Raw genomic sequence first — 16716 nt, forward strand, 5'->3', positions numbered from 1 at the left:
TGGAAGTCGGAATCGCCATGGGCTGCTCAATATCACCACTTCTCTTTGTGGCCGCATTTGAAGTATTGCTCATCGGAGCGAGGCAAATGGGAAGAGGCCTGAAATCAACATCAGGAGGGAGAGTCCCTGCTCTGAGAGGATACATGGACGATGTGACAAGCATCCTTCAAACCGCCTCATGTACAACACGACTCCTCAAGCGGTTCGATGAACTGACAGTCTAGACAAGGATGAAGATCAAACCTGCAAAGTCCAGGAGCCTTCCGATCAGAAAAGGGGTGAGGGATGACAGGACGGTGTTCACGGTGGGAGGAGAGAACATACCACTCTTGGCAGAGCAGCCCATCCGAAGCCTCGGGAGGGAGTACACACCAGAACTCTCGGATAAGCAGGTGGGGCGAGCAGTTCAAAAACAGCTGAGAGAGGGTCTTGCAAAGATCGACAATAGCCAACTCCCAGGGAAACTGAAGGTGTGGTGTTACCAATTCACACTCTTCCAGCGTGTGATGTGGCCACTGAGAGTAGGGGAAATTCCAATTTCCCTAGTCAGCAAGATGGATGGCATTGCCAATAAGTACATCCGGAAGTGGTTGGGTCTTCCTCGCTGCTTCTCGGACACAGGCCTGTTCAGAAAGAACATCCTGTAGCTTCCTCTGAAGTCGATCAGCCTAAGATACAAGCAGGAGAAAACCCGCCTGGTCCTTGAACTGAGGGAATCCAGAGACGATGCGGCGAAGGACACAGCGGTGGATGTCCGTACTGGGCAGAAATGGAAAGCCCAGGAGGAAGTGGAGCAAGCTGTCTCTAGGCTGCAACACAAGGAGGTCTTGGGGAGAGTCCAAGTCGGCCGAGCAGGGTTGTGCTGTGGGCAACCTGTCCAGTTCTGGTCCAAAGCCACAGGGGAGCAGAGGAAGACCATGGTGGTGGATGAGGTCTCACAAGGGGAGAAGGTCAGCTACTTCATCAAGGCCGTGTCCCAGGGTAAGCAAGGAGCATGGACTCGCTGGGAGGACACTATCAACAAAGTCATAACCTGGGATGACATCTGGCGAACTCCACAATCACGACTCAGCTTCCTTGTGAGGGCAGCCTATGACACCCTCCCATGCCCCCAAAACCTTGCTCGGTGGTTTGGAAGTGAGGGCAAATGCTACCTGTGCAGCAAGGACAATGCAGGTCTCCAACACATCCTGTCAGGGTGCAACATCGCACTGATACAGGGCCACTTCTGGTGGCGGCACAATCAGGTGCTGAGGAAGCTGGCAGAGCAGTTGGAAAGATGCAGAGTCAGGGCAAACAACTCCTCTGAGTCCCATCGACAAAACATCACCTTCATTAAACCAGGAGAGGCAGGTCAGAAAGTGTGGGGAAGATCAGAATGTCTGCTTACCCCTGGAAAGAGATGGGAAATGTGCGTCGACCTGGACAAGCAGCTAGTCTTTCCAACAGAGATCACACTGACAACTCTTAGGCCGGACATTGTGATGTGGTCCACAGCTGCAAAGAAAGTCCTAATCATTGAACTGACTGTGCCCTGGGAAGAGGGGATACCAGGAGCGCACGAGTTCAAGCGGTCAAAGTACAGCGACCTGGCAGAGGAGTGCAGAGGAGGAGGCTGGTCCGCGACTATTCACCCGGTGGAGGTCGGATGCAGGGGCTTTGTGGGGCGTTCTGCAATTCAACTCCTCCGTGCTACGGGAATGGCTGGTCCCAGCCTGAAGAGGGTCATCAAGGAGATGGAAGAAGAGGCAGAAAAAGCAAGTTTCTGGGTGTGGCTACGAAGGAGGGACAGCAGTTGGGGCTCAACACCCCAGTGAGATCAGTTGCGGGGAGTGGTGTGGGGAGACGTCCCCACAAAGCCACTGCCCCCCCACCGGGAGGTGTCCTGACTAGGGGGTGAAACATCAGTGAACGGTGGCACCAGCTGATGACCCTGCAGCTAATCTCAAAGTGCACTGGAGGAGGTGCGACAGGCAGAAAATGCCAAGCAGTTAACCTGTATCATCTAAAGTCAATGTAATGTAAAATAAATGTAACTACTCAATATTAAATAACTGAGAATTTATTACTGATTTAAGTCACAAACATACACAGAAAAACATTGCACAGAAAAAATGTTTGCTTGTTGCTCTGTTATAACACATATCCTTCTAATTAACTTTGTACAAAACAATTTTGTCAAAGTTAAAATGCACTTAATTACTGCATTTATTTTTAGACCCCTTTTATGCTCTTGCGGGCCATATTAAATGATGTGGCGGTCCACATTTGCCCCCCAGTCCTTGAGTTTGACCCATGTGTTCTAAGGTTTTATTTTAAGCCAGTTTTCAAAGTGATTTACATATTCATTTTCAGTTTTAGCTTAAAAATATGCATCAACTATATACTGTACACCTATATATTTGAATAAACTCACTTGAAAGCCTAACAGTGTTACATTTTAACTCCACCCGCTACCTGTCCAACCAATCACGGCGCATCTTCCAGAATGAATCATGTGAACAATTTGGCATAAGGTATCGGGCAGCGAGGCTTTTTGTTGCGTTGTCGTCCATGTGACAACGCAGATATCTGTGACGAAAATTCTGGCCAAAGTGAAGTTTTTTTGGAAACCCCTGGTCTGTGTTGTTGTGTGGACACTGTAACTGAAACATTTTCTATTTAGGGGGCGTCTTCCTGTGACGAAATCCGCTGTGACGTTACTTTGAGTGACCCGTGTCTACATGTGCAAATATAATGGACAGAGTTAAAACTGGCTTTTTTCTGAAGTATAACAGCTCCACGTCAAAGACATGTTGATAAACATGCTTGACAGTTGGATATTTGTTCGTCTATTTCTTTCTTTATGAGTCATAAAGTTTATATATTCATTCATTCATTCATGTTCCACGCCAAAGACGCCGACGCCAGTTCTGGGTCAGACTGGGATGTGCTGCCTGCTGGTGGGAGAAATCTGTGATGGGTGCGCTTGGTTTATAATACCAATACACTTGTTTTCATATGTTTGAAATGAAGTCTGATTATATTGTTTATCGTGGAATTTCCATGGGTTCCCTTGCCTGTGTAATGCGGCGCGTTGAGTGACGGAAGACCCGGTCCCCTGGGGCTTGGCTGATCCGCGCAGAGGGACGCATGTGATCCATACATCATTTATCTCTTCACTGTGACTTTATTCTTCTACACCGCCACAGTGTCACACTCCCACAAGTGCCCCGTTCACCCTCTCATCTTCATTACTCCAGCCTCAGCTGCCTGGGATGATGCTCCGTTCTGACAGACGCTTCTAATGGATACTCAATCATCGTCACTCAGTTTAAAGTTAATTAAATGTGGCTTTGAAATGGATGTAAATCGGTATTTGTTATTCTGTAAAGGATCCGTTTAGTTTTACACACCAAATTCAACCTGACTTTAGTGACACTGTGAGGTTTCCACATACTGAAAGGTGTGGTCAACTGTTTGTTTAATTGATTAGTGAATTACTTATCATTCTGATATATTAAGATATATATATATATATATATAAGATATATATATCTGATATATTAAGATCGGCGGTTCGATTCCCGCTCCCGCCCCCCCAAAAATACCCGGAGGTGAGCTAACAGTGGGAGGTGTCAGCTCATCTCCGGAGCACTGCCGAGGCACCCTTGAGCAAGGTGCCGTCCCCTTTACAAATTGCTCATTTGAGGCGCACCAAGAAGGAGCTGCCTGCCACTCTACCTCCCCTGCATGCCTACAGGCCCCTTTGTGTGTGTGTGTGATACAGGGGCCTGTACTCACAAATAAGTATGCATGCGTTTGTAATCAGTAGCTAGAGTGTGCTTTCTTAATTTCCCTTCAGGGATCAAACCAGTATATAAAAAAAAAAATATGGCTGGAGGAAATCTCTTCCTGTGCTGCAGCAGAGGCTTTGCCATCTGATATCTTTACGCTCCCGGGTCTTGGGAAGCTCTCTGCTACATTTGTTTTCATATGTATGGTATGAAGTCTGATATTGTTTTTTTGTGGAATTTCCACGGGTTCCTGCTAGTACTTCTTAAATAGTCCACCTATAGTCAAAGTTAACATCCAATAACCCAATCACTTTGCCAGTCTTCTACCCAGTCACGTGCGGTGAGGTTGATGGCTGGTGAGGCACTGACTTCATCATAATCAGATTTACAAACATATGAATCTACAGTGTAGCTTGTTCACCATTTAATTAGCAACAGTGAGTGGGTTTTATTTAAAGTCTAATAGCAGGATTATTTACACATACAAACTAACGCACAAATAAGCACATTTGATAACAAAAACTTTACCTACATGTTTGTTTATATGTTGATATATAATGCTGAACTCATTTCCCCCAGGCCAAAGCGAACCCCTGTGACGAAGAAGAAAAATAAAAATAGCGGTAAGAAAGAAAAGAGAAGAAAACATGAGAAGAGATAACAGAAAATGGAGAAACGTAGCGACAATCTGGAGAAAAGTGGGTCAGTTTTCGGATGGTAGCAAGGTTGGTGCAACTCACCATTCATTTACAAATGTGATTGCACTTTAGTTTACATATTTAAATGTTTAGATATTAAGATGTTTTTCAAGACTCAAGTCTGAATAAGGACTTTTTGAACACCAAATTTAATTTTTATACAGAAAATAATTACAGTACATCTGAAACAAATGATTATAACAATATATTCGATAGAAAAAGCATATTATTTTGCCTCATTGAAATCATGCAAAAACGGTACTTATAAACGAAGTCCATGCGCCGCTGCTTCTGCACAAAAGTATTGACAACTTTATTGTAGCTTGCTGTCACTTATATTGTGGCCGAGGAGTCCCAAAAAAATCCCTAGGATCACCAATGCCTCCTACCATGAGGCAAGAGAACTGCATGGCTCACTTAGTGCCTCTTCCCAGCTTTTTAGGATCGCTCAACTGAAGAAAGACGTTACACACATACACTTGTTGGCAAAAAAGCATAACATTATATACTGTACATTAGCTAAACTATAGAAATTTAGCTCATATAGCAAACGTGTTTGAACATTTTAATAGCGAGATAGAGAGATAGCATCTTCCCAGCTGTTTTAGGATCGCTCAACTCAAGAAAGACATTACAGTTGTTGGCAAAAAACACTGTACATTGTATACATTAGCTAAACTGTGGAAATTTAGCTCATATAGCAAACCTGTTTGAATATTTTAATTGCACGATAGACAGATAGCATTACAGTCTTTCTGTTTAGCTATCTGCACAGTTAGCCGAGTCATTGCGCAATCCATGGTGATATCAGCAGGCTGCTGCCTCACCACAGGTCTCTTCTCAGTATTTCAGCAGTAAATGTGAAAATTCAGCAATTTTGGGTAAAAATAAGCATCCAACTTTATAATAACTTTATAATAAACATGACTGGATAAATATATAATTTAATGTATTTCTTCCGTTTTCCTTTTTCTTTCTTTCGTGGTAGTAGGTGCAGCCGTACCTCACTTGCCTCACCTGACTGCACGTCACTGCTTCTACACTACCTTCCTTACCTCATCTTTCTTCATGAACTCTGAACTCAGGAGAGGAAATTGCAGATAAAAGCAGCTGAAATAGGTTTTCTTGATAAAATGGCAAGAGAAGAGAGACAACGAAAGACAGGGTGCATCCACAAGGAGCACCCTGTCTTTCGCCTCAAAAGGAGTAAGTAATTTGAGGCAGTTTGGACATTTGCATGTCCCAGGACACCTCAATGGCAATGTTCAAATGTGTAAAGACTTTACACACAGAAATGTGTGGAGGAATTATGTTGTGACGGCTTCCTGCATAGCAGGGGCTGCTGCTGTGTGTGTGTGTGTGTGTGTGTGTGTGGTGGGTGTGTCTTTCTGTGATTGTGTTCTGCAGGTAACCAGCCACTCTCTGCCACTCCAGACTTCCTCATACAATACCACAGTTCCTCTCTGGGCACCCTGTCATAAGCTTTCTCCAGATCTACAAAAACACAATGCAGCTCCCTCTGGCCCTCTCTGTACTTCTCTATCAACATCCTCAAAGCAAATGCTGCATCTGTAGTACTCTTTTTTGGCATGAAACCATACTGCTGCTACAGATAAGATCTGTAACTTTTGTCATAAAAAAGGGCATTGGAAAGCAGACTGTTATGCTTTTAAAAGTAAATCAGCCGTTTGAACATTTGATCATTGATTCTGTTGGCCCGCTGCCTTGTTCCAGATCTGGCGCAGTCTACCTCCTCACAGTGATGTGTCAAAGTACCCGTTACCCAGCTGCTTACCCATTGCGCACAATAACAGCTAGGTCTGTGGTTCGTGCTCTCACTCAATTTATAAGCACAATAGAGCATCTGCTCACCATGCGCAAAGTCAGGAGGGCACTAGAACGTTTCCATCAAACCCTGAAATCGCTGCTGCTGGCTTATTTTGTTCAAATGGAGTCAGATTGGGAGGAGGGGTTGCCCTGGTTGATGCTGGCCACTCGAGAGGTAACACAGGAAAGCACTGGATTCAGTCCAGATTATTTGGTGTTTGGGCACTCAGTACTCACTACGTGGTCAGTGAAAAGAAGCAGACCTGCCTAAGAATGTAATTGATTATGTGAATAGTTTTCGACATAGGCTTTCTGCGGCTGGGGAGTTGGCCAAACAGAACCTGTCATCCGTACAAGAAAAAATGAAAACCCTGTACAACAGATGGGCTGAGCACCGTGTGTTTAATGTGGGGGACCAGGTATTGGCGCTGTTGTCCATTGTCACTTTGCTGTTCCAAGCTAAGTTTACTGGTCCACACATCTCCAGACCTTCATGAGGACCAGCTTCCCACCATTCATCGCCAGTTCGTTTCTACTGCTTGTCAGTATCTGCACCTTGGCTCTCTCAAACTCGCACCTTAACTTTTTTGATAACTCTGTTCTCTCCATGTTCCGGTTCCAGTGTGCTGCCTGTTTGAGTATTACCATTCCAGCCGCCTGCCTGCCTTCATTTCTCATCTCCTGCCGATTCACTTGCTCAGCCTGATCATCTGGTCCATCATCTCATCACATTTGTTGTCAAATAAATCTCTTTTTTCCTTTTACCTGACGTCTGCTCATTTGGGTCCTACAGCAAGCCATGATAGGTACAATCTTGCCTACAATTTTTCCAAGTCTCTGTTGCCTCCATTTACCTAGACTTGCTGATTCAGAGAAGTGACCCACCAATGTCTGTTGGACTTTCCTCAAACTGAAGGTGTCATAGGAATGCAAATATTCTAAGAAGCTTTCAAAGCAGTCTTCCTTAATGAGATCTTCCAACAATCTTTGGTGGACGGAACGCTGGCACTGAAACTATGGGTTTTTACATTGGATCTCATCCAGAATGCACATTCCCAGGGTTTTATAGGTATAGTTCAACAGGTTTAATTACCATGGAGGTGAATGCTCGAGCCACTGTCCAACACTGGTCTTTCTTCCTGAAATGGTATATAAACTCTGACAAGTATTTACTCTTCCTGGAAAAAATACATGACAAAAGCACTCTGTCCTTGGCATAGCAATCATGTAGTTTTTGAAAGTCTTGACAAGCAATGCTACACAAATAGACTTTAAAATCAACTTCGAAAGCTGATCTTATTTCTAGAGGTTTCATTGAAAGCTTTTTCAACAATTTGTAAGAGTTCTGTGATACAGCTGTCAGAGAACTCTGCCAGTGAGCTAGATTTAGCTGCAACAAACTGAACATATTCTTCAATTATTTTGCATGTTGTTCGACTTCCAACTTCTAGAGTCTGTTGTTGTTTTGAAAACATATGCTTTAATCTGCTGCGGTATCCAAAGTGCTCATCATGTACATTGAACTGTACACTGAAGTCTGGTTTTGCCTAATGACTTAAAAAAATTTTCATGTGTTTGTGGAGCCTGCGGCTGGTCAGATTCTCTTTCAGAATATTGACTACTCTTGCCTCTTGCAGTAATATCATCCATTTCTGAAGCTCTAAATTCAAACTTGGACAACGTCTTACTCCACACACCCTCAAATTTTTCTTCTAGATCGGCATATTGAATACGAATTTTGGTTGACTTGCTGCTCTCTATCAGTTCATGTATCATTGATTCCCGTTCTAGTTTCTATGAGGTCTCAAATTCTGTCACATGATGTCTTTAGTTACTCTCTCTTGGAGATCATCCATGTAGCCCATTCAAACTGGCTTGAACATGTTAATATTGAGGAGGTCATCCTTTTCAAATTGACCTCTACTTGTGACTTGAGTTTGTTTACGTCTGTTTTTCTTCTCTAGCTTCACTCTTCAACTTACTCAGAACAGTATTTTGTGTCACAGCATCTAAACCCTTTGCATTTGTTGTGAAAAATTGAGGTTGTTGCTCCCATGAACCAGTTTTCTATGTGTTTCAGGAAACTAGTCTCCCACTGGGAAAACGCACAATAAACACAATAAACAACTTATGCCAGCCTATACCACAAAAGTCCTCGCAAAAGAAGCTGTTTCTCTCTAAATTGTACTGATTCCTTATCCATACCTCTCAAGACATCCACCACCATTACTTTTTTACAGACCGCCCGTTCATCCATAGTAAATCCTTGCTCATGTGCTAGTTTTGCTGCTGCCTCAAGTGTTACAAGTTTCAGTTGCTCTGGTAAACAATCATTCATTATGTAACACAGCCTATTAGCCAGTTCATTCTCACTCAAATCTTTTCCTTACATCACTGAACTCCAGGAAGCCCTAGTCAGCTTCACGATTCTGATCAACAAATCCCACAGTGCTGTTGTCATTGATCTCTTTGTCTGATAGGTCAATGAATATGATCTTGCTGGCCTTACCTTTTTAAGAAGCAATAAGTTGTTTTTCCTTCTCTAAGATTTCCACAGAGAAAACAACCACAGCTGAAGACATTTGACAAAGAAGGTTTAAGTGTTTCTCATGTATACCAGCATCACCACATACAGTAGGTTAGCAATGACCATAGGCAAAGGGAAACCATCCTTGGCAGTTTCTCCAGTGGGTAGATATCCAATCTCTATCAGGCCATTGGGAAGTCTTCTTGGCAACTGTCCTCTATTAATACCCCTGTCGAGAAATGTTTCACTAGATTATATAAGATTGTTTAGGACCTGTGACTTGGAGGCACTACATCGACAAGCTTTACAAAAGAAGCAGTTGACATTCATGTGCAAGCCAAATCTCCCACTTGGACATTCCTATCCCTGTTTTTTATCCAGAAAGTGAGATCTCCACTGGCTCACTATACCTCTCAAAGGCCAGAGAAAAAACATCCTGGTTCCTCTGGATTTGTGTTTGGAAGGACCAGGGGAACTGCAAACTGGCATTGTGCCATGTGAGTTGCCATTTCCTGCCGAAGGAAAGTGTTGGCAGACATTAAGACAGCTGTAACTAGATCAAGGTGGTTGATGGCACACTGACTTTCATCAAAACTGTTGGTAGTCTTCTCAGCTAATTTTATGCCATTGTAACATCATGCTGAGGCTTGCATCGAGGACTCCTGGCATCTGGTTCATGCAGCCAGAGACATTGTAGGTATGCATTTGGTAGATCCTTGAGCTCTTGAGGAGATTATCTCAAGAGTCCAAGTGCTTATGTCCAATATAGATGCTGAATTCACAGGTGGGGGAAGCGGACCCACCAGGTCCACGTTGACATGGTCAAACCGTTTCTGTGGAATGACTAACAGCTCCAGAGGTGCATTAATGTGTTTGTGCATCTTGGCACGCTGACAGGGCACGCAGGCAGCAGCCCATCCCTGGACGTCCTTCTGGAGGCCCGGCCAGACGAACCTTGCCCCCACCAGCTTTACCGAAGCTTTAACGCCAGGGTGTGAAAGGGCATGCACAGAGTCAAAAACCCAGCGGCGCCAGCTGGAGGGGACCAAGGGGCGGGGCTGCCCTAGGGAAACGTCACAGAGAAGTGTGGCCCCGCAGCCCTGAAAAGCCACATCCTCCAGGCGCAGTCCATTTTCTGCCAACCGGAACGCCTGTATCTCCCCATCTGTGAGCTGGTCAGCGGTCATGGCAGAGTAGTCCACCCCCAAATGCACAGAGGTGACCTGTGCTCTGGAGAGGCAGTCAGCAACCAGGTTATCCTTCCCTACCAAATGGCGAATGTCAGTTGTAAATTCCAAAATGGCAGAGAGGCGGCGCTGCTGCCTCGCAGACCACGGCTCAGTAGTGAGAGGCTTGTGGTTCACAAAGGCGGTGAACTCGCGGCCCTCCAGCAGGAACCTGAAGTGACGTGTAGCCAGGAAAAGAGCCAGCAGCTCCCTGTCAAATGTACTGTACCGCCGCTCACTGTCCCTCAGCGTCCGGCTGAAGAAGGCCAGGGGCTGCCATGCGCCTCTCACCCGCTGCTCGCAGACCGCCCCCACCGCAGAATCTGAGGCATCTGTCGTCAGGGCCACAGGAGCAGCAGCTGATGGGTGTGCCAGCAGGGCAGCATTGTCGAATGCGGCCTTGGCGTCCTCAAAAGCCTGCACCTCAGCACCTCGTACAGTGGGCGCATGAGGTGAGCCGCCCTGGGAATGAACCGGCTGTAAAAGTTCACCATGCCGAGGAACTCCTGCAAGGCCCTAACAGTCCGGGGTTGAGGAAAGGCAGAAATGGCCTCAACCTTGGCAGGCAGGGGGACAGCTTCTCAGGGGCAAGACACGGTGTCCCAAGAAGTCAATAGCAGTCCGGCCAAACTGACACTTGGCCGGGTTCACAATAAGTCCATGTTCACTTAACCGAGCAAACAGCAAAGGAAGATGTGACAGGTGCTTGTCTACAGAAGCACTGGCCACCAGGATGTCATCCAGGTAAATGAAAATAAAGGGCATGTCTCGCAGGATGGAGTCCATCATCCTTTGAAAAGTCTGCGCTGCCCCTTTAAGGCCGAACGGCATCCGCAAAAACTCGAATAATCCGAACGGAGTGATGACAGAAGTCTTAGGAATGTCCTGCGGGTGGACTGGCACCTGATGGTAACCCCGCACCAAATCCACCTTTGAAAAGATTACTGCCCCTGCCAGGTGCACAGAGAAATCCTGGATGTGCGGGACAGGGTACCTGTCCGGGGTGGTGGCATTATTGAGGCGCCGGGAATCCCCGCAGAGACGCCAACCCCCCTCCGGCTTAGGAACCATATGCAGGGGGATACCCATGGACTATCTGAGCGGCGCACGATGCCGAGCTGCTCCATTGTGGCAAATTCTGTCTTTGCAATTGCCAGCTTGGCAGGATCAAGACGCCGCACCCGGGCGAAAACCGGCGGATCAGCTGTGGTGATGGGATGAATAGAATACAGTTTTTTTTCAGTCACTTACAAGCATTTGTCCAAACAGTCGTCACATTTTCAAAACTCTAAACACAATGAGCACAGCATTGGTTTTTAGTGGCCATACCATTCACACATTTCATTCGGCTTTCACACAATATGCAGTCAGTGAACATACTACCACAATGCTTACATTTTCTTTACAGACATACCTCCCAACAAAATTATGGATTGTTTGTTATTGTTTTCGAATGTTTTCGAACACACAACATCCCACAATAGCAACAATATTCCAAACCTTATATACAGTACACACTGCTTCTGCAATGATATCAGTTCAAATACAATACATCGCAGCTGATAAACAATTCAATAATTGACACACAGCTGATCATTGCCATGGGTGGATCCGGCATACCAAGCGGTTCTATCCCAGGTGCATCGCCTTGGATGATATCAGATGTAGATGAAAAAATATGGCCAAACCCTGAAGATTGTAGAGATTAAAGACAGTAGTTTTGTGTTTTTTTTAATGTAAGCCCCCCCCCCCCCTTGCTTTTTCTGGGCTTTTTGCTGTTGTTTTTTTGTTATTTTATTTTTCTTTTGCACAGAATGCTCTTGTGTGCTTCATGGATATTTTATTCACTGTATGCTTTTTCTGTTCTATCATATTGTAAACAGTATTTTTACTGTAACCCCTGTAATAAACAGAAAAGGAAAAAAACTGATTTGCTTTTTACTGGAATACTTTTGAATGTGAACATTACATGTGTACATACAGTTCCAGAAATTTTGTGTACATTTTGCATGCAAATACCAGTAAAACTGAAACGCTAAAATCTATGTAATTTTTATAATGTCAACAATACCCAGCATTTTGAAACCTGGTGTGCTTTTCTTCACTGCATGTACCTTATGAACTGAAAACAAGCATTTTCTTTGACATAATTTCATTTTGAGTTGAATTTCCAGTGTTTTGGTAAAGTTAGTGTGTGCAGAGAAAGATGTGTTCTATTTTGAAAAAGAAGAGTATGTATTTAACAAAATGTGTTTTTGAGAAGAAAATTATCCATTTGGTCAATTGTGTTTTGTAGGTGTGAGTCTGTGTTAAGAGTTTGGAAAAAAGTATTTCAAGTATGGGTAAGCGCTTATTAGCGACTGAAAAAAAACCCTGGAAGATAACACAGAGAAGCAGATTAAAAACTATATATCCACAATCAAGGAAAGGCAATAATTCATTTGCATATTTCTTCTTCTTCTTCTTTTCCATTCGGCTTTTCCCTTCAGGGGTCGCCACAGCGAATCAATTTCCTCCATCTAGCCCTGTCCTTTGAATCCTCTTCTCTCACACCAACTACCTTCATGTCTTCCCTCATTACATCCATAAACCTCCTCTTTGGTCTTCCTCTAGGCCTCCTGCCTGGCAGTTCAAAACTCAGCATCCTTCTACCAATATATTCACTATCTCTCCTCTGGACATGTCCAAACCATCTCAGTCTGGCCTCTCTGACTTTATCTCCAAAACCTCTAACATGTGCTGTCCCTCTGATGTACTCATTCCTGATCCTATCCTTCCTGGTCACTCCCAGAGAGAACCTCAGCATCTTCATCTCTGCTACCTCCAGCTCTGTCTCCTGTCTTTTCTTCAGTGACACTGTCTCTAGACCAAACAACATGAACAACATGAACTCCTCTGTCACACCTACAGCACACCTCACCACTGTCTTACAGTCCTCATACATGTCCTGCACCGCTCTAACATACTTCTCTGCCACTCCAGACTTCCTCATACAATACCACAGTTCCTCTCTGGGCACCCTGTCGTAAGCTTTCTCCATATCTACAAAAACACAATGCAGCTCCCTCTGGCCTTCTCTGTACTTCTCTATCAACATCCTCAAAGCAAATGCTGCATCTGTAGTACTCTTTTTTGGCATGAAACCATACTGCTGCTCACAAATGTTCACTTCTGCCCTTAGTCTAGCTTCCACTACTCTCTCCCATAACGTCATTGTATGGCTAATCAGCTTTATTCCTCTGTAGTTGCCACAACTTTGCCCATCTCCCTTGTTCTTAAAAATGGGCACCAGCACACTTCTCCTCCATTCCTCAGGCATCTTCTCACTATCTAAGATCCTGTTGAACAACCCAGTCAGAAACTCTACTGCCACCTCTCCTAGACACTTCCATACCTCTACAGGTATATCATCAGGGCTGCCTTTCCACTCTTCATCCTCTTCAATGCCCTCCTCACTTCATCCTGACTAATCTTTGCTATATCCTGGTCCACAACAGTCGCCTCTTCTAGTCTTTGTTCTCTCTCATTTTCCACGTTCATCAACTCTTCAAAGTACTCTTTCCATCTTCCCATCACACTACTGGCACCTGTCAATAGACTTCCATCCCTATCCTTAATCACCCTAACCTGCTGCACGTCCTTCCCATCTCTATCTCTCTGTCTTGCCAACCGGTGTAGATCAGTCTCTCCCTCCTTACTGTCCAACCTAGCATACAAGTCATCATAAGCTTCTTGTTTGGCCTTTGCTACCTCTACCTTCACCTTACGCTGCATCTCCCTGTACTCCTGTCTACTCTCCTCAGTCCTCTCAGTGTCCCACTTCCTCTTGGCTAACCTCTTTCTCTGTATACACTCCTGTACCTCCTCATTCCACCACCAAGTCTCTTTATCTACTTTCCTTCCAGATGACACACCAAGTATTCTCTTACCTGTCTCCCTGATCACATTAGCCGTAGTTGTCCAGTCATCTGGAAGCACCTCCTGACCACCCAGAGCCTGTCTTAACACCCTCCTGAAAGTCATGCAACACTCTTCCTTTTTCAGCTTCCACCATTTCGTCTTCTGCTCTGCCTTTGCCCTCTTGATCTTCCTCACCACCAGAGTCATCCTACACACCACCATCCTATGCTGTTTGGCTACACTCTCACCTACCACTACTTTGCAGTCACTGATCTCCTTCAGGTTACACCGTCTACACAAGATGTAGTCTACCTGTGTGCTCCTACCACCACTCTTATATGTCACTCTATGTTCCTGCCTCTTCTGGAAGAAAGTATTCACTACAGCCATTTCCATCGTTTTTGCAAAGTCAACTACCATCTGTCCTTCTGCGTTCCTCTCCTGGATACCAAGCCTGCCCATCACATCTTCATCACCTCTGTTTCCTGCACCAACATGTTCATTGAAGTCTGCTCCAATGACAACTCTCTCACTTCTAGGCATGCTCTGCATCACTTCATCAAAGTCCGACCAGAATTTCTCCTTCTCCTCCAGCTCACATCCTACCTGTGGAGCATACCCGCTAACAACATTGAACATCACACCTTCTATTTCTAGTTTCAGACTCATCACTCTATCGGACACTCTTTTTACCTCCAGGACATTCCTAACAAACTCCTCCTTCAAGATAACTCCTACTCCATTTCTCTTCCCATCTACACCATGATAGAACAACTTGAACCCTGCTCCTAAACTTCTAGCCTTGCTACCTTTCCACCTGGTCTCCTGGACACACAGTATGTCTACCTTCCTTCTCTGCATCATGTCAACCAACTCTCTACCTTTTCTGTCATAGTTCCAACATTCAACGTCCCTACTCTTAGTCCCATACTCTTGGTGTTCCTCTTCTCTTTCTTCGAGCGAAAGGTTTGCATAGGTTTGCATATTTCTATTTCCACAAAATTTTATGTTTCCTCCAGTAGAAAAAAAAATGGATTTTTTCTTAACATTTTAAATGTATTAGTTGGTCTTAATGACTTAAAATAACGATGATATTTTCTAAATATCAACACAGGGTATTTGGGAATTTGAAAAGCAGATTTGCCGGTTCCAAATTGCCCATAGGAGTGAGTGTGCGTGTGCGTGTTTGTATGTCTTTGTATGTGGCTCCTCGGTGCACTGGCGATGTGCTCGGAGTGTCCCCCGCCTCACGCCCTACAGTATGTCAGCTGGGATAGGCTCCAGCTCCCCATGACCAGCTACGGCAGATACAGCGGCGGTACATGAAAATGAACGAAAAAAAAAGAAAATGTGGACATACATACTCTTTTTGCTCCTTGAAAGCTTGACTGACATTCTAAATTCGGTGGAGGGTCTCTATCTTATTCATTTGAAGAGTGTTTCTCCCCTGGTTAGCTACAACAACCTGCAGTGCCGGCTAGGAACCTGCGATTAAAAATTCACAACATAAATGTCATCTATACAAACTACGCTACAGTATAGCGTATACATAGACTTTTCTCTTTTTTTTTTCCTCAATTCATTACAACTACAGGCATCTGCAAATGTGGACAATTGCTGTAGCCTGCTGTCTTTGTGAGTAGTTCACTGTGGAAAGTATGTTTTTCTGGATATGTCCCTTTGTGAAGTTCTTCTCTGAAATCTCCTCTGACACTCCTTAGGCTTGCATCTCAGGTTACATGGATTTTGTAGCTTTAACTTGTTTTGTAGTTTCTATTTCAAATAAACTGAGCATTTTTCTAGCCTAAATATAACCAAACTTCTACCTGAATTGCAAGTGACAATCTTGCACGTGCTAAATCTTGCAAGTTCACAAGTGACACTGGAGAGGAACCGGAGCAAGACAACATTACCTCCCCAAGTGGAGGTGTTTTTCATCTCTGTCCATTGGGTTGTCAGCAGGATAATACAAAAGTATTTCCATGATGTGTACTAGAAGGGCAAGACATGGACCAGAAAAGAACACATAACTTCTGTTACAATGAAGAATGGGGTTTAATTCAGGTTTCTCCACTCATGTTTAAGTGAAAGGTAATATTGTAATGAACCATGTAATGAACCATGTCTACACATGGTTCATTACTCTGAATAATTAATTTTAATTCATTATAAGTAATAATAAATCGACATAAATTCAAATACCGTAAATATAATAAATTCAAACCATTATTACGATCATAGCATTCAAAGACAGAAAAAAAAATCACCTTTGGAATACCCCAAGGCTCTGTCTTGGGGCCTAAATTATTCATTTTGCATCTAAATAACATATGCAAAGTTTCTGAAATTTTAAAACTGGTAATTTTTGCAGATGATACTAATATGTATTGTTCAGGACCGGACATTTCTCAGTTAATTCCCCAGGTGGAGTCAGAGCTGATAAAATTTTTTTCAAAAATGGTTTGATTTAAATAAATTATCTTTAAATGAGAAAAAGACCAAATTCATGACTTTTGCATACAAGAAGTCAAGCACAGAGGTCAAATTGATTTGGAATGGGATTGAGATTGAAAGGGTTTATGAAACAAGGTTTCTGGGAGTCATCATAGATCATCAGATCTGCTGGAAGCAACATATACTGTACAGCATATCAGGAATAAATTTTCAAAGATACTTGGTATATTGTATAAAACTAATTACATTTTGAATAAGAAATGTCTGCACATATTGTCTCGTCACTTGTGCTTCCATATCTGTCCTAC

General features: G+C 43.9%; 2 pseudogenes; both read right to left on the bottom strand.

The window, feature by feature from the left end:
* Positions 1-6418: 6418 nt before the first annotated feature.
* On the bottom strand, positions 6419-8077 carry LOC137596741 (uncharacterized; annotated as a pseudogene).
* Positions 8078-8429: 352 nt separating this feature from the next.
* On the bottom strand, positions 8430-9463 carry LOC137596742 (up-regulator of cell proliferation-like; annotated as a pseudogene).
* Between the last annotated feature and the right edge of the window lie 7253 nt (positions 9464-16716).

Source organism: Antennarius striatus, chromosome 6 (genome assembly GCF_040054535.1).
Source record: "Antennarius striatus isolate MH-2024 chromosome 6, ASM4005453v1, whole genome shotgun sequence".
Classification (NCBI taxonomy): domain Eukaryota; kingdom Metazoa; phylum Chordata; class Actinopteri; order Lophiiformes; family Antennariidae; genus Antennarius; species Antennarius striatus.